This window comes from Grammomys surdaster, unplaced genomic scaffold, assembly GCF_004785775.1.
Source record: "Grammomys surdaster isolate TR1022 unplaced genomic scaffold, NIH_TR_1.0 189, whole genome shotgun sequence".
Taxonomy (NCBI): Eukaryota; Metazoa; Chordata; class Mammalia; order Rodentia; family Muridae; genus Grammomys; species Grammomys surdaster.
In genome coordinates, this window is record NW_021604634.1 from 2,387,851 (window position 1) to 2,406,992 (window position 19,142).

The 19,142-nt window shown below is 48.3% G+C and overlaps 1 protein-coding gene across 2 annotated transcripts in view; it reads left to right on the plus strand.

Moving 5' to 3' along the window:
- Positions 1–1,207: 1,207 nt before the first annotated feature.
- Positions 1,208–19,142, plus strand: part of Mbp (myelin basic protein) — a 111,900-nt gene continuing 93,965 nt past the window's right edge. The window contains exon 1 of one of the 2 annotated variants that reach the window (XM_028768942.1): positions 1,208–1,478. The gene's annotated coding sequence lies outside the window, so the exon portion shown is untranslated. The remainder of the gene's footprint in view (positions 1,479–19,142) is intronic. The other variant, XM_028768941.1, reaches the window with a different exon arrangement.

The window sequence follows — 19,142 nt, forward strand, 5'->3', positions numbered from 1 at the left end:
TATCTCGTCTCCTAGCTACACATGCATTATATCCCCCCAAACCCCATGCAGGAAACATTTCACAAATCCCTTGTCAAGGCTCTAACAGGGCAGCCATGCCTGCCACTCTGAGCGAATCCTACTGTTTCTGGAAATCAGCAGAAGCCCTGGAGGGCAGAAGGCTGTTGTTCTCACTGTGGCTAGGCAGCTCTCTGAGGCCCAGCTCATCGACATCTGCAGGGGAGGGATGCTGGGACACATCTGGCTGCTGACATGGAGTTTTGATGCATAGAGTTGAATGCATGAAGTTAGGGACCTAGCGTTCCAGCTTCCTCTGATGTCTTGGGTATCAAGGGTGACCTGAGCAGCTGTGAGCATTGAATGTCACTGTCCTGAGTGACTCTCTTGCTTAAACAATCTTACAGTCACTCTATCTTAGGTTGGACCAACATCTTTTTCCTGCCTTTCTATCCTTACCTCCAAATCGCATAACCTGCATCCCTACACACACACACACACACACACACACACACACACACACACACTACAGACTTCCTAGGTAAGGACCAGCTAGGTGTATCTAGACTGCTGTGGAAATATTTGCCTTAGGAAGACTGGCATTTGGGTAGAGTCACTAGATTCTCCACCTTCCTTCCAGAGGATGTGAAACTCCCTGCGAGTCAGCTCTGAGTCTGCCTACCCTCTGCTCGCCCTTGTATGCGTGGTATTTGTCCTCAGGTTGTCTGAATAATTCCCTAGTATGATTTATCTCATGAAGAACTGGAGACTACTCAGTGTGGTCCCTATCCACTAGTCCCTCCCACATACCCAGAGGCCAGGCTGATAGAGTCAAAAGATCCATGTGATAGCAAGGAACTTGTGACCAAGGAAGCAGCGTCTACACAGCGGATTCGGCTTCCTTGCTGGAGTCTCCGAGCCTACTTCGTGATAACAGGCGTCCTAGGCCCTCCAGTCAGCACCTGTGGTCTCAGCTCCATCTTAAGGCCCAGAACAGAGAGATTCACCTCAGGCCTAATCGGGGACTGGTTCTGGGGCTCAAGGTATCCAGTAGTTTTAGGCGATGCCATTTAGACCTCTCTAGCGAGGTCTTGCGCTTCAGATTCCTGATCAAGAAAGTCCGGAGAGCAGCGGTGCGGAGTGTAGGGCGGTGACGAGCAAAGCCCCGCCCCACCGCTCGGAGGACTGCCCTGCCCCTGGGTCCCCGCGTGTCCCCCGCCCTCCCAGTGGCGCGCGTTTACCTGCTTGTAAGCAGGGGGAGGCGGGGCAGGAGCAGGGTGCGCGCCCGTCCCCGGAGCAGCCGCTGTCAGTCACCGCCGCTGCACGCCAGCGAGGACGAGCCTCTGGCTCAGGCGGCCTGAACCTCGCGACCCCGGAACGCAGTACCCGCGCCCTAGCGATCCCGAGCCCAGCGTCGGGTCCCTTCTACTGGGCTCCTGGGCTACTGGGCCCCCTTGGCCTCCGAATCGCAGCCAGCACCGGTAAGTGATCATTAGCAGGGACGCGCGGGGTAGCCCTAGTGCCTTTGTCTCGGGGCCCCTGCGAGCGGGAGACCCCAGTACTGAGTCTGACTCCCAAAGAGGCCAAAGAAAGGGCGCTCCGTGAGGGCAGCAGAACTCTGTTTCCCCTTCTTCTAGGCCAGGAGTGCCTGGGTCACACCTGACCAGAGGTGCAGGTGGCCCGGCAGGTGGCAGCTAGGCGACCTCCGGGACCCGACACCACGTCGGCAGCCCGGATCTTTCTTAGAAAGGGTGGACGGGAGTGTAGACTCAGGTCCACACCAGTGGGGACTGGAAGCCTGGATAGTTTCCAGCCAGGCCTTGGGACTCCCGGGGTCGCTGAAACTGTGAGGCCTAGGCTTGGTGAGGGGAGGTGGGGGAGGAGTTTAGGGGGAGGAGGTGACCTCTGTCTAGAGAGACCGCCCTCAGCTTCGGAGATGGTTCTGCTGGGCTCTGGGGCACACTAGGGGTCCATGCAAGCCTGCAGTGCCTGCTGATGACACACCTGCTGCCCAGCGAGCGATCCCTGCCCTGCCCTTCCCCACGAGGAGAAGCAGTTTCCCTTTGAGCAGAGGGCGGCGACAGGCACTTGACCAGGCTTCCGCCTTTCGGGGCCTGTCTCAGGCTCCAAGGCCCTTGGGCGCTGCGCGCAGCCCCCAACCCACCTGCGGCCACCTGCTGGCACCGGCACTGAGTCCAGCCTGCCCCTATCTTCCCGCGGTAACTTGATCTCCTGGTCCTGCTGAAGCGCGGTGTCCCAGTGCCCCCCCCCCCGGGGGGGCAGTTCTCGTGTTCTGCTATGGTTTGTTGTAAAAACTCTGGTTTTTAGGGCAGGTGTATACCGCGCTTAGTGTACACTGCTTGGGATTTTGAGGTGATAGTCCAGCCCCTTGGTTTGGAACGTGGAGCCAGGCTTGGACGAGGGTTTGTTTCTCCGAGGATCAGATCTGACTTCTTGCTGTTTGCCAGCAAGACAGCTGCTGATCCACACAACATACAAGAGTGTATCTCTGTGTTGGGGAAACTCTTGGAACTGGGGGAAGGAGACAAACACCAGGCAGACTTCATCTCTGCTTGCACACACACAACTAGAACGACTTTTTCAGAGAAAGGCAACCTTAGGGAGGTCTCATTTAAGACCTGTGTGATTTTGGAGAGTCTGTCTAGCTAAGTTCAAAGGACCACCCACTCACTACCCACGGATCTCCCAAATAGAGCTTACCCTACCAACACCTCTGTGGTGGGGGTGGGCACTTGGGGTCCTGGGAAGAGGCCATCCCAGGCCAGAGCATCTGAGAACGAGAGGCCTGTAGTGTGCTCTCAGATAACTGTACAGGTGCACACCAGCCAGTTTGTGTAGCCTAGCCATCCCCAGCTAGATTCCCAGAACCCTGAGAGAGAAAATACAGTTTAAAATAATCATGAAGGTGAGATGCAACTCCTAAGGATTTAATTGTTCTGAAATGACTACTTTTTATCAACTTGAGATTCAAAAAAAAAAAAAACTAGTGTGCTCAAATCCATTTTGTAAATCTATAATCTATTTAATGCCAGTCTAGATGTGGAGTGCTGGTTCTTCGTGGGAATGGTGTGTGTGATTTAAAAGAAAAAAAAAAAGATGTGTGAACACAGAAAAAGAACATAGCTCTGTCTTTCCAGGACGGTCCAGTTTAGACTGATTCTCAAGTGCTGAGGCTCATCTTGTTTCCTCTTTGGGTTCTTCGTGATTTAAATCTTGATCGCATTTATTTATTTACGTGTATGTGTGGGTGAGCATGTGTGGAGGTCAGGGGATAACTTGTAAGGCGGGAGCTCTCCTTCCACAGTGTGGGTTGCAGGGATCAAGTTCAGGGTAGTTAGCCTTGGTGGCAAGTGCTTTTATCCACTGACCCATCTCACCGACCCCTCTCCAGGTTCTTTCAAACAACGTCAGCAGCTGCCTTCCCTGTAGCAGGTGGCAGTGACTGACCTCACTAAAAACCAGGCTCCCTGCTGAGAGCTGTTAACTACTGCATTTACATCTTAACTGCCTTGGGAGAGCTCCTTTCCCCTTCATTAGTTTAGTTGCCTCTGGGGCACATAGAGACTGAAGTAAAGTGCCTCTGTGAGTTGCCACCTGGCCCCATTTGTCCCCTCAGGGCCACTTGAAGCTGACCCATTCCTATCTTCTTGAATATCCACTACTTGGTGCCTACTTGGTGCTACAGAGACAATTCTGTGGTTAAAGATGCCCTACTGCTCTTGGAAAGGATGGTAGTTTGGTTCCCAGGACCCACATCTGTTGGCTAACAACTGCTTACAATTCCAGCTCCTGGGAATCCAGCATCATCATCTGGACTCTGAGAGCATCAGTGCTTACAGCATACACATACCCTCACACAGACATACATACAGTACCAAAACCAAAAATGTAAGCCCACCACTAGTGAATGACCAAGTCTATTAAAACATCCAGTTTCCATCCCCAGGTGACTTGACCCCAGGGACACCCAACCTTGTTGATAGCCCTTTCCACAGTTTCAATTGCTGTCAATAAAAAAGAAAAGCAAGTGTCCCTATGGTTCAGCATTACATTAAAAAGCCATGGCTTTGCAGAGAGGGGCTCTTGCCAGTCCCTTTGAGTGTACTAAAGGAAGTCTGGGAGGGAGAGGTAACACACTGGAAAAACCCCTGTGCCTACTGAGCAGAAATGAAGAACTTTTAAAACATTCTCCCAGAAGGCTCAAATTCTTTGTTGACATCTGTGCTGGGAAGACTGTAGCCTCGAAACACAGTCAGTAGGAGATGCCTGTTAGCCATCCAATTTGATCCTTTCAGAGGCAGCAGCCCCAACACGTGGGAAGCCTGCTACTCTTAGAACAGACTGACAAAGAGGTAGCTGGATTCTCAGAGGCACCCCCAGGCTGCTGAGCATGGGACTTTCTTCTCCAACTGCTTCTGCTGGATACTCAGAACACATTGCCCATTCTCAAGCCATCAGGACATCTCCCCACTCAGGAGAGTTAAAGATGTGGTTCTGAAAGTTCTTTTGTTCTGGGCTTTGTAAGCAAAACCAAGAAGCTCTGGGAACAGTATTATAAAAATGAGAGATGGGGAGGGAGGGAAGGAGAGAGAGAGAGAGAGAGAGAGAGAGAGAGAGAGAGAGAGAGAGAGAAAGTCAATGGGCTGTGATGTACCTCAGTTGGCAGAGCGCCCCTGGGTTCGATCTCCAGCAGCCTGTTACCTCCACACTTGGGAAATGAAGGCAGAAAGATCAAGGTTCTATGTCAACCTCTGCTACATAGAGAATTTCAAGCCAGCTGAACAACATGAGCTGTGAGACCCCATCTCCAATAAAAATGGAAAATGTCTGAAGAGTGGAGTCAACAAAGTGAGCTCAAATTCTGGGATACGTGACGCCAGGTGCGTGACTGGCCTGGACGTCTCTAACGTCTCAGAGATCAACCTCAGATGGATTAATAAAGTATGAAAAGAATTTCAACCCACAGCTAATCAGGGGGAAACTAAAGCAGTGATAAGATACAGTTTCACATTCCTTATCCCATTGAGAAGTCTCAGGTCCTGACTAGGCCAAGTATGAAGGATGATGTGGAGGAAGGACTCGCATTATTGATTGGGTGTGTTAGCAAGAGATGAACGTTTTACTGAATGGCCTAGAAAAGCCGATGTTAGATATGCCCTAAAGTATATCTAGAATAGAGCCCTAACATTAACCCTAACCTCTAACCCCAGCCCCAGCCCCAGCCCTAACCTTCAGAATGATGATGCAGAAGACCGTGTATATTCAGTTGAAACGATCTGTTAAATTTTTCTGTTTGGGGATAAAAGCAGCCCTACTGCAACTGCAAGATACCGAATAGAGAGCCGGGGTTGGGGTGGGTGGGTGTGACTATAGCACCCAGGAATTGGCCACAACTCCCTGGACTACATAGTGAGACTCTGTCAGAAAAGAGAGGAGGAGAAAAGATGGAATGAAGGGAGAGAGGGAGGGAGGGAGGAAGGAAGGAAGGAAGGAAGGAAGGAAGGAAAAAATAATACAGAGCCCACTCATGCGTACACCCCTCACCTTGTCTCCCCAATGACAACATTTCCCATGCTACAGCACAGAACACAATCAGGAATTTAGCTGTGACACCAACCATTAACCTTGCTCAGACTGTAGCCTTCACCAGTTTCTGCATCAACATCCCTATGCCTGTCTCTATGTATCTAGCTGTGTCTGTGTCTCTGTGTGTCTCATGCCTATGACTGTGTGTTTATATCTGTATGCATCTGTGTGCTTTGTGTCTGTCTATCTGTCTGGATGTATGTGATGTCACCGTGTAGAACATCTGGCTGCTAACACCATCAAGAATGAACCCCAGTGCCATCTCTGCAAGCCCCATGCTGCTCTTTATAGTTGCAGGCAACTTCTTCCATTCCCTTCCCTCAGTGCAAGCTGCCAGGATTTGATGCTGTTCCTCTGTTTCTCTGAAGTTCTCATCTCTGTACAAACACATAGATGTGGTACCTCCTGGGATCTGCATTTTTCCTCAGTTTGAGTTCAATCAGCACACAGATGCTTGAAGGGTCATGCCATGGTTTATTCTGTTCTGTTGCTGTGGCCTTCGTGGTGCAGAAGCTCCGCTGTCCAGCCTCCTTGAAGGAGTATTTGGGTTCTTTCAGAATGGAGTTATTGCACACAAAACTGCTACGAACATCTACCGTCGCTTGTGTGAACGTAGTTTTCATACCTCTTGGATAAACACTCGAGAGTGCAGTTGCTGAAGCTCATGGCGAGCACCAGTTTAGTTTTATAAGGAGTGGGCATCTCATTCCCAGGATGCTGGGACACTCCACATGTCACTCAGCACTGAGAGACCGGATCTCACACACATTCAGGATTGTCACTGATTTGGGGTTTTGTTTGCTATTCTGACATACTAATGGGACAGTCCGTGGTGGTTTTGACTGTGTCAAAGACCAGGTGTACACATTTGCCATCCACAAGTCCTTCCGTCAAAAGACTACTTGTTTCTTTCACGTTAGAATCAGATGGGTTGTTTCTATTACTATTTCCTTTGGCTCGTTCTACTCTGGAGACCCCAACTTCTCACTCCTTCCTTAGTTTCTGCCAGTGTTTTCATCTCCTCCACCGGATTGCTCAGAGAGAAAGTTGGCTCTAATCAGTATATGGGCATTTCGGGGAATTCCTTTAGTGGTTGGCAGGTTGGGTGTTTTTGCTCCTTTGTTTTGTTTCTGACGTAAAGTCTTAAGACTTATTCACCTAGCAGAGCATGGTAGGATAAACCTTTAAGCCCGGCACTTAGGATGCAGAAGCAGAGGGATAGCTGTAAATTCCAAGCCAGCCAGAGACACATAGTGAGACCTTGTCTCCAAACAAACAAACAATCAAAAAGGAAGGAGAAAACAGAAGAAGCCAGAGACTTTCCCTACCTGTCTCAGGCCTAAAGACCCTTATGCTTCTCTTTTTCTGTTTCATTGACAGGGTTTAGTTTCCCCTTTCACACTTTAGCCTGTGATCCATTTTTAGTAACTTTTTTGTAAAGTATGAAGTGTAAGCTGGGGCTTTTTGTTATAGTTCCTTTTGGGTTTAATGAAAGACTATTATTGGAAAGCATAAGCCAGGCAGGGTAGTTTTAATCCTAGCACTTAGGAGGCAGAGACAGGCAGATCTCTCTAAGTTATAGGCTAGCCTCTTCTTCATAGTCAAGTTCCAGACTAGCCAGGGCTACACAGCCTTTTCTCAGAAGGAAAATAAAAGACAAACAAACAATGGGAAAAACTGATTCTGATTCTTCAATTTGTGTTGTTTTGGCTAGACTCTTGAGTGCTGCCCTGAGTGAGAGTCGCAGGAGTCTGCTGAGAGCAGAGCATTCTGTTTCCTTTGATTCATTATTTGTATAAACAGAAAGTGTCTACCTTCGGCTGTGCCTCCTGGCTTACGTAGGGTAAGGCTTCTTGGTGATGTCATTCACACTGCCTAGCAGCTCTGCAAGTATGTGGCCCACCTTTGAGAGTGCCAAGTGACAACTATCCTTCCAAAATTAGGGAGATGAAGCCTATCTAGAGTTTTTTTTTCCATAGAATTTGTTTCCCACCTGCTCTTCTGACCTGGAAAACTAAAGGTCAAGAAGTCAACACACACACACATACACCACCCACTTGGGTCATCCTTCCTCCATATCAGGGGCCATATTGTCATTCTCAACTCTGAGCATGGCCCCTGCTCTGATCACAGCCCTGTCTTCTGGTGAAGATGGGACCAACCTGTCTACATTGTGTTTTTCTCTTTGGGTTGTCTATAACCACCTGCATACCTTTTGCTACAAATTCTTATTAAATGTGTTGCCCTCAGCTTTGTCCCTGGCACATTCTCACACAGTCCTGGAGATTGGGCTGGGGATGCAATCTTTAGAACTCTGATCTAACTAAACAAAAAGGAAATGTACAAACAGGACTCACGAATCTAGCTCTGTTCTGCTGGTCTGAGTGATTCCACATGCACACAAACAAGTCTCAAGAGTCATTAAGACACCCTGTGCATATCCCTATCAAGTGGAATTTTTGTAGAAGTGTTGATGGAGTGGTTGATAAGGTTTTATGCTAACAACATATTTGTATTTCTGGCATTCGTTTCTAATTTTCTGTCCATACTTAGTCATATTTCCTACCCATGTGCTGCTGAGGTATCTCATGAGGCAAGCTGTGAGTAATCACATCCCTAGATTCTTCATAGGCTTGAGGTCTAAGTTAAGCTGCTAGCTAAAATCACAGAGATGCACTGCAGATTTCCAACTGTTTAGCAAAGGCACAGGTCCTTTATGGAAGGGCAGCTATCTTCTGCGCGGTGCATTGTACCTCAGTCTGCATCAAGGAAAAGTAGATGGAATTCTTGCCTTTGAGTTATTATGATTTTCTTAGGAAGCTTAGAAGCTCATGAATAAGTTTCACAAGGCAAAGTACCTGCTGACCTCCCTGCAGTATGTTCAGACCAACCCCCACTTCTGATGCAGAAGGACTGCACTGGCTTCTCAGGGGCCGAGGCTGCTGGCCTAAGCCACAGGTCCAGCCCTCAGCAGACACCAACTGTTGATAAACTATAGCTACATGTCCTCTGCACCTCTCCATTTACTCTATAGGTCTGTAAGCCTCCCGGAGTCACTTTGTGAACGTCTTGAAGCTCACGCTGAGACTCCTAGTTCATTCCTGGCAGAGATTCGTTTCCCTGCTGCATTTGAACGGTAGTTCTCATGGGATGGGAACAGTTGGTACAGTGTTTGCCTTAAATATATGAGGTTCCATCCTCAGTACCACAAGTATTGTATGGTGCTACAGGTCTGTATCCTAGCCTTCAGAGATGGAGGCAGGAGGATCAGAAGTTCAAGGTCATACTCTGCTACGTGGCAACTTTAAGGACAGCCCCAGATACAAGACACATTTGCCCCCAAAGGAAGAGAGAAATGTGGCCATCGTTCTGTGCCCCCCCACACACACACACCATTCTGGAATGGTCTATGTGTTTTATTCACTGTAGCATGTAGCACAATAGATCTGATCTCACCCTATAGCAGATGCCCAGCAAAAGCCTGCACTATACAGAAATCAGGCATCTAAACCTGCTTTCTGCCTCTAGAAGCCAGATAAAGGGTTAGGGCATGGTTTAAAATGTCGTCTTAAAAGACCAGGCACATTAAACCAATGATTTAAAAATCCACAGTGTAGGAAAAAAATGATTCTCACACATTTTAGGAACTCGATTTCCTTTTGTTGTTGTTGTCTTTGGTTTTGTGGTGCTGATGGTGGTGTGTATGTTGGTGATTTGTTTTTGAGATTGGTTCTCATGTAGTCTCAGTTGACCTCAATCTCATTATGGAGGAACAGGGGAAAGGAGGGCGTAGGAGGGATGGCCTTGACCTCCTGATTCTCCTACCTCCAACTCTCAAGTGCTGAGATTCAAGTGCACATTCCAGAATGTGTTACCACTCTCTTGTGTGCACATGTTTGCATGTGTATATGTGTGTGCGGTAGGACAATGTGTGTGTAGGAGTGGGGGTGTACATGCACTGCCTATGGGAGGGAAAGGTGTGGGGGAGGTTCTTGGGGTGCCTTTTGTGGGCTGAGGGGCAGTACTGCTGTTTGTTTTTATTTAGAGGTCTGACAGCATAGCCTTGGGGTGTCCTGAAGTGTAGTATGAACACTAGCCGAAGCTCTTGACCTAGAAACAGCAAGAATACACACCATATTTCAGAAACAGGCATGATGCGTGCACCACTTCATATGTCACTGCACATGGCGGTGTTTGAAGCACTGAGCTCTAAGGGGAGATGGTGGTTCTTAATTACATTATCATCTTCACGTGTCCAGACCTATTGCTGCAGAAAGAAGGATTTAAAGCAGATGCTAAAAGACAGCTCTGCTTGCTTCCAGACTGCTTATTGGAAACTGTTATAGATGGAGAGGTAGAACCCAGAAATGCGGATATCAGGATAAGGCCTGGGAGCAAATAAGTAGATTAGATAGATAAAGAAATGGCAGATAGATAGATGATAGATAGATAGATAACACATATGGAGGGAAAGATGGATAGATAATAGAAAGATTCATAGGAAGCTAAGTAGAAAGAAAGAAAAGAGAAAGGAAGAGGAAAGAGAAAAGCAAAGAAGATAGAACAGACTGGCTGATAATAGGGAAATAGATAAGGTAGATAGATAGATAGATAGATAGATAGATAGATAGATAGATAGATAGATAGATAGATAATGCATACACACACACACACACACACACACACACACACACACACGTACTGATATCTCACTGAGCCCCAGTCTTCAGGATTTCAGGTAGAATTTTTGAGACTCAGCCTTCATTCCACATTCAGAGGTTTACATCTGACCTCTTTCTATTGAACTAACTTGACTATTGGGGGCCGGGGGGCTGCTATGAAGCATGACCAGCTGCCCTCTAAGCTCCAGCATCAGCCCAGCCTTCCCTGGAGAACAGTATTCCCAATCACTGCCTCTGGAGTCTTCCACAGGCTGCTGGTGTGAGGCGTTCAGAGATTAATTCCATCATTTACTAGCACAGAGCTCCTGTACTCACATGGGGGTTTACTGCCAGAGAAACCCAAGGAAAATCCAAAGTCCCGAAAGCTGAAGGTCTTACAGTGATCTCGGCTTCCAGAACAGCAAGGCCTGGCCACTGATCCTATGAAAAGGTGGCAGAGAGCTCATTAGAACTGACTTAAACTCTGCTAAGAGTGAAAAACAGACTGTAGTCAAACTGCACCCTGAATCGTCAGAAAGCGTAGCTGCCTGTTCGAGGCAGATCCAGAGACTGGAAATCTGAAGGTGGACAGAGAATAAGGGCGAGGAGCCCAGCCCAGCAGTGTCTGCAGGCTTCGAGAAAGAAAGCAGCACCCATCTGAGGTCTCTGCACCTTGCCCGGCATCACACCCTGTCCCTTTTGAAATTGATCACATGTCTGCAGTCCCCTAGTGTCACAGCTGGTCACAGCCGCACCAGACGCTCTGTGGACTGACCCAGTTTTTGATGCTTCTGCTTCAGCAAGGTCTGGCTGGAGTCTCAGGAGAGTGTGCTCCCCACTCTAGAACAAGGGGACAAATAACTCATTCATAGAAGCACCCTTCCCCCACAGCTCTGAGTGAATTAACATATGGGTTTTTAAATTAATTTTTTACTGGATATTTTATTTACATTTCATATGTTGTCCCCTTTCCCCATTTCCCACACATAGGCACCCAGAAACCCCTTGTTCCATCCCCACTCCTCCTGCTTCTGGGAGGATGTGCCCCCACCCACATACTCCCACATCCAGGCCCTCATATTCCCCCACACTGGGGCATCCAGCCTTCACAGGACCAAAGACCTCCTCTCCCCCCTATGCCCAACAAGGCCATCCTCCCCTACATATACAGCTAGAGGCATGGATCCCTCCCTATGTGCTCCCAGGCTGGTGGTTTAGACCCTAGGAGCTCTGGTTGGTTGGTATTGTTGCTTTCCCCATGGGGCTGAAAACCCCTTCAGTTCCTTCAGTCTTCTCTCTAACTCCTCCATTGGGAACCCCATGATCAGTTCAATGGTTAGCTCTGAGCATCCACCTCTGTTTATGTCAGTCTCTGGCAGACCTCTAAGGAGACAGCTATATCAGGATCCTGTCAGCATGCAATTCCTGACTTCCACATCAGCATCTACCTTTGGTGACTGCACATGAGATGGATACCCAGATGGGACAGTCTCTGGATGGTCCCCCTTCAGTTTCTGTCCTACACTTTGTCTCCATATTTGCTCCCATGAGTATTTTGTTACTCCTTCTAAGAACTGAAGCACCCACACTTTGGTCTTCCTTCTTCATGAGCTTCATGTGGTCTGTGAGTTGTATTTGGGTATTGCGAGCTTTTGGGCTAATATCCAGTAATCAGTGAGTGCATACCATGTGTGTTCTTTTGTGATTGGGTTACCTCACTCAGGGTGATAGTTTCTAGTTCCATCCATTTACCTAAGAATTTCAACGAAGTCATTGTTTTTAATAGCTGAGTAATACTCCATTGTGTAAATTACCCAAATTTTCTGTATCCATTCCTCTGTTGAAGGACATCTGGGTTCTTTCCAGCTTCTGGTTATTATAAATAAGGCTGCTATGAACATAGTGGAGCATGTGTCCTTGTTATATGTTGGAGCATTTCCTGGGTATATGCCCAGGAGTGGACACCCTTCACAATAGTCACAAATAATATAAAATACCTTGATGTGAATCTAACCAAGCAAGTGAAAGATCTGTATGACAAGAACTTCAAGTCTCTGAAGAAATCAAAGAAGATCTCAGAAATTGGAAAGATCTTCCATGCTCATGGATTGTCAGGATTAATATAGAAAAAAATGGTCATCTTACCAAAAGCAATCTACAGATTCAATGCAATCCCCATCAAAATTCCAACTCAATTCTTCATAGAGATAGAAAGAGCAATTTGCAAATTCATTTGGAATAACAAAAGACCCAGGATAGTGAAAACTATTCTCAACAATAAAAGAACTCCTGGGGGAATCACCATCCCTGACCTAAAGCTGTACTACAGAACAATAGTGATGAAAACTGCATGGTATCTGTACAGAGACAGGCAGGAAGATCAATGGAATAGAATTGAGTTAACATATGTTGACTGATACACTGCGTTGTGACTTTCGGAATGCAGACACACTAAAGGCAAGTGATCCTTTTTGAAAAGCACAGTCCCACCTTTAGTAACTGGAGATCCCCTCGCAGCCCTGTACATAGGGGTCTAAGCCTGACCCTGACAGTAGCCACCAGCTAGCACATCTGAGGTGCCAGCCACCTGCTCCTTCCCTCCACCTCTGCCTCCCTGGGTTCTGGCATGTAAGGTGTCAGCCCAATAAGAGGAAGGGCAAGTTTGTCTGCCCAGTGCTCTCTCCTTTGTACGGGCGCCTACCTCTGCAGCAAGTCTTGTTTCCTGGGGGTGCTCCCCTGGGAGCAGAGTGTGCAGAGATGCACCTGCTTGAACAGAGGTTCCTGCTTTAGATGGGGCTGCAGTGCTCAGCCACTGCTCTCTCCCCTACAGTGTAAGGGTGCATGGATCTCACTGCCCCTGTAGTTCCTGGTCCTTATGGCACTTGCCCATGGTTCTCACAGTACCTAGACTCTGGTCTTCACACTGTCCAGTCCCTGGCCCACCCAATCCCTCTTATTTATATACTGTTTATGCCTCATGCCATGCTACAACCCAAAGGGTAGTCTGACACCCATGAAACATGTAAACATCTCCTTCCTCCCCCCACCTCCCTCCGTGTGTGTGAGTGTATGTGTGTGTGTGTGTATGCACATGCTCGTGCATGTGTGCACACGTGCACGTGCACACATGCACACACAGGTGCACATGTGTGCACATGCTCCTGGTCTGGATAAGAGAAAGTGACTTTAGAATTTCATTTGCACCTCTTTTCATTCACTAGACTGAGCACATACGATGTAATATCACAATTCAGGGTGCTGAGAACACCTCAGTGCATCAAGCTAGGACCCACTTTGTTGTCTTCCCAATGAGGAGATGAGAGAACAAAGGCTCTGGGTATTATCATAACGAGGTAGCACCCAGAATCTGGCTTGGTAACACTTGAGGCTGGGTGTTTGCAGGGGCCCACAGTGGCAAAATCTGGCTTGGAGAACTCGCTGAGTCTTTCAGAACATCCAAGGTTGAATGAAGCAAGTCTAGAGCTGCTTCCTGGGTTCCCTGGGTCCTTCCTGTCCTCCATTATGGGATGGGACGAGCTCAGGGGCAGCCTAGTACAGTGGCAGGCTGGGAAAGCAAACACAGGTTCTCTCTGCATGCACTTGACCTCTCTGCTTTCTCAGCTGCCTCTGGCCCTGATCACTTGGCAGACACTGTGACATTGACTGTGGTTGTCTCTCACCTTGGACTTGGCTTCCAGCATCATGAATCCAGTGAAGGCAGCTGACACCTCCTCAGGAAATGCTGCTTCTAAAGATACCCCTGTCTGAGCATTCGCAGCAAGTTCACACCTATCCCGACAGAAATCAGAGCACAGCATAGGTGATGGGAGCTGAGCCTTCCAAACCCGGTCCCCATGTTCTGAGACAAAAACTGGACCACACTCAGAGAGACCAGGGGATGACCAGTGACAAGAACAGGCAGAATTCAGGCCTCTTACACACACACACACACACACACACACACACACACACACACACACACCACTTGGATTTTATGGCCAGGATCAAAGGGCATGTACAGATTTTGTAATTTGGAGAGAGGCATGATCACAGTTTACCAGGAAAGAGACAAGACTGATGATTTACCCTACCAAGACGTTTGCATTTCTCAAGCCAGCTTCTTCAGGTCGCTATGTATGACAGACATTCCTAATCATCATGATTTCATTAAAGCAATAAGATCATAGAACTGCAGTCTCCCGGCATTCTCGGGTCTTCCAAAGGACTCTCACCTTTTTAGACCCCAAAGCATTATCTAAATCTCAGGTGGTGTGCAAAAACGCTTGAAGCTCAGACGCTAGGGACAAGCTTCTCAATCCCCTGCTGCCCCCGGTGAGAGCTGGACTCTGCTTTTTCATAACACTCCACAGCTTTCTTAATCATTCAGTGAAGCCCATTTGTCAATAACTATTTGAAAAGGCATTGATTTCATGGTGCATTCTTAGCATGTTTCCTTATGGGGCTAAAAAGATGAGTCAGCAGTTAAAAGCACTGGCTGCTCTTCCAGAGGACCAGGGTTCAATTCCCAGCCTCTACACGTTGTCTCATAACTCCAGTCCTGGGGGAGTCAGCATCTTTTCTGTATTCCCCTGGCACCAGACACTCAAGTAGTACACAAACATACAAGTAAGCAAACACTCATGCATATGGAATCAATTTTAAAAGAACAATAAAAACTGTTTCCTTATCCCCCATCCCCCCGACACACCCTGTGAAGGAAAGGGATATAGAAGATTGTCAGTCATGCTACAAGTGGTGTGAAATGCAGGCAGATGCAACTCTTCTAACTTTTTGTCAGAGTTCCTTTCCTTAGTTAGTCTAAGAGTGGCACCCATCCAGACCCCTCTTTCTGTAACACAAGGTCATCTGGTCAATCTGTGCACTTGAACAAAATCTCCAAAGGCTGCATTCTGCACAAGATCAGGGCTGGGGCCCAAACGGGCCACAGGATCTGCCTGCAACTGCTATGTGGTCTTCTGTCACTCAGGGTCTCCAAACCTCACACATGTCCGTGCCTAAAACATAGAGGTTGCATAAGAAAGAAACTTTCTGGGAGTTCAGCCAATCCGGCACATGGTAAGGCCAAGGTGGGGCCCACCCAAAGTCCCCTGGAGCGTGTCTCAATGTCCCTTCCTTTAAGGCCATTGTCACTTGCTGTATTCTGTTGTCTGGTGTGGTGTGGGGTGTGTGTGTGTGTGTGTGTGTGTGTGTGTGTAGGCCAGAGGTCATTAAGTGTATTCCTCCATCTCTGTCCTCTCATGTTTGGAGACGGGGTCCCTCCGAGAACATGAAGCTCAGCAGGACTGGCTAGCTGGTGCACACCAGGGAGCACTCACATCTTTGCCTACCCAGCATTGGGATCACAGGTTTGCAGCACCACTTCTAGCTTATTCACTGGGTTCTAGGGCTCCAAATTCAGACTTTCATGCTTGTGCAGTAAGCCCTTTACCCCCTGACCTGTCACCCCAGCCCACTCACAGAAGTCTTATCATTCTGTCACGTCTTAGGAAAACTAGCTCACAAATAAATTTCATGCCTTTGTGAAAAGGAAAGGCTCTTAGGAGATGGGCTAAGCCATTTCTCCAAGGTCACTGCAGGTTGACGGCTTCTTATTACATTCTTTTCCCTGATTATGATCTGAAAGGCTCTGGAAAGTTCCAGAGAGTCCTGGAAGGAAGTTATTCAGTAAAAATGCCACCTGTGCCTGTAAGGACATGGCACCCATCAGGAGATGGGCTCCAGGCCAGGTCTCCCATGAGACTCTGGTGACATCACAGCATGGCATAGACCAACAACTCTGGGATGCTGTTACCTTGTCGCAGAGAAAGCAAGTTTGTGTTCATCTCTTCCCAAACTCTGGGTCACCTGAGGTCGGTCACCTGCAAACTGTGACCAGTGCATGAGCCAGCATATGACTCCCTCCATACGTCATGCTAAGCCCCCGGTAGTCACATCGAGAAGGCTGAGCGGGAGGAGGGCAAGTACCACAGACAAACATAGTTCTGTTGGTTGTCATTGTACTCCGTGCCCGGGGTGTGTACGGCTTCTGTAATTAGCATGCTGTGCTTCAGCCATGCCAGACTTGTCATAGCAATGGTGTGACTACCCGCCATTTTGGGAGGGAGATGCTCAAAGTTAAAGTTGGGGCTGGCACAGCAGGGAGATTCCAAACTGGCACCTCACTCATGTCCCTGTGCCTGCATTCATTACCAGCGCTCTGTGGCACCACCAAGAAACGAGTGTGCCGCCTGGGCCTTTATAGATAAGGAGTAACAGGCGCCAAGTCCCTGGAGCACATCAAGGAAGGTGGGACCCAAAGGGTGATGCCCTAACATGTCTGCTCCTAGAGCCTCGGGTGTTTCCTCTCCAGTACCATCCCAACCGGGGCGGGGCAGCTGTGTAGCGCATACTTGGGATGCAAAGCATACCTGTGACCCGGCCTCACGGAAGCCAGCGGGGTGCCGCATTTCTTCCTCATGACCAGTTCAGACAAACATGACTTAGGAACCAATAGAGATGGCATGGGAAGGGTGCATAACTGTAGAGACCTCGGTGAGTCGTCCTTCCCGGAAGTCAGGGCCCCAGGGGTGTGCTGCCCCAGCCTGTCTGGTCTCACAGACATAGCAGCTTCCTGGTGACCCTGTTATTTTCTCTCGGAGACTTCCATATCTTCCCATAAAAGCTGCCAAAAGCCGAGCATCCTTTCTAAACTCATAGATAGACAAGTACAGAAATCTCAAGCCTGGAGTCTGTGGAGGTGGCTCAGGAAGTGAAGCGTGTGCTTACCTCACAATTATAAAAGCCCGAGTTCTGTCTCCAGAGCCCAGGGGTAGGTGGTGTGCACTTGTAACCCCAGCACTGAGGAGGTAGAGACAGGCAGATCCCTAGGGCTCACTGAAGAGTCAGACCAGCCTAATCCCTGAGCCCTAGGGAGAGAGAGACCCAGTCTCCAAAACAAGATGAAAAGTGCCTGAGGAATGTCTGAAGTTGACTTCTGACCTACACACACAGATACGTGAATGTGCACACACATTGGCACATTTACACACACTCCTGCATGTGCATGTGTGCACATACACACATAGCCCTGTATCTGACCCAGCCTGAGCTGGAGGGAACTACTGTTCAGTCTCTAATGAGCTTCTCACTGGGAAAGATGTCCTGAGCAGCCTCAGGACCAAAAGTCTGCTGATTCACTCTGGTGATAGTTGACCAGAATCAGCTGATGCTTTTAAATGATAAACTCAAGGGATGAAAGGAAATTGGGTTTCCACAGATTCTATTTTTCTGCAGTTCTTGAACATTCCTCTCAAGTGAATTTCAATAACCTTCAGACAGCGTTCTGTGCTGTAGACATGCTTAGACCTAACAAGTATCAAAAAGACAGGCTTTTGATGGCTAGAAGGATGTATTCCCTGACACTCCAAAGCAGAAATTCCCAGGTCCGGAAGAAGAGACCCAGAAGAGAAGTCATCACTGAGACATAGCCTCAGCTGGGAGGATGTAGGCAGAGCATGGAAGGGAGCCACATAGGAAGCAGCTTGTACCCATGTGCATGTGTGTGCACACACACACCAAGAGAGAGAGACAGAGACAGAGAGAGAGAGAGAGAGAGAGAGAGACAGAGAGACAGAGACAGAGAGACAGAGACTAAGCCTGCACAGGATGATGGAGGAGAGCTAGAACCAGCCAGAGAGGCAGGGAGGGGACCTGCCCTGTCTACTGTTTCTCAGTGATAAGCAGTGTCACGTTCTGCTGTGGAGGAGACCGAAGTCAAAAGAGCCAGAGACAGGGTAGGTAAGGAGGAAGACTCGAGGAGAGAGGAGCCAATTGTTCCCAACAAGGTGGAAGTGCTGGGGCAGGAACACAAGGCCACTTAGCCCTTGATGTGTGGGGGTTCCTGACTCTCACACCACTGAGGTATGGTGTATGTATCAGACTGGATGGGGGTGCTCATGAGCCAACAGCCAGCTACTTCTTGGTTAAAGTGAGTTTACCTTCTGGAGTTCCCCCTCCTTCAACTGTGACTCAGTCCATCGTGTGTGTGTGTGTGTGTGTGTGTGTGTGTGTGTACATGTGAGTCCAGTACATCTGTGAGTGTATGTCCATGTGTTCTGAATGTATCTAGATTATGTCTGCATGTATCTATGTGTATATGTATGAATGCATGTCTTTGTGTGTGTATATGTGAGTGTGTATCCGCATATGTGCATGTATGTATGAATGCATGTCTATGTCTAAGTGTGTTTGTAATGTATCACTGTATGTCTGTGTGTGTGCATGCATGCATACATGTGCTGTCTAGCTATCGTTTTGGTGATGCCGCTCGCTAGCTGTTTCTGCACTCTAAGCACAGGCTGTTACAAGAATGTTGGCGATTGAACAATGATTTCCTGCGTGCTGACAAAAGCGTGTGAGGCATTGGAGAGGGATGAGACACAGAAAGAAAGATACAAAGAGCGAGACAGGCTCAGAAGGACTTGGACACCAAGGACTAAGCCTGGCCACTCAGCATCTGTCCCCTTGAGATCTTCTATTTCAGGCATATCCCTGCTCTATTGGGTTTCTTCCCTGCTTTTCCTAAAAATCAAGGAAGCAGAGCCACCCTCGTCTCCCATGTGAGGCTATCTGTGTCCATGTTCTGGGTGGGGCTTATTTTATCTGCTAAATGAGGCATCTGAGAAACTACCCTGCTTAGTCTATGCCACATTGTCAGTCTGTGGCCCTGGGGTTCTTGAGGGGGATAGGAGTCTCTGTAAGAGGCCATGGGCATACTGAACCCGGTACATAGGAACCCAGCACACAGGAACCCAGCACACAGGAACCCGGCACACAGGAACCCGGTACACAGGAACCCGGTACACAGGAACCCGGTAC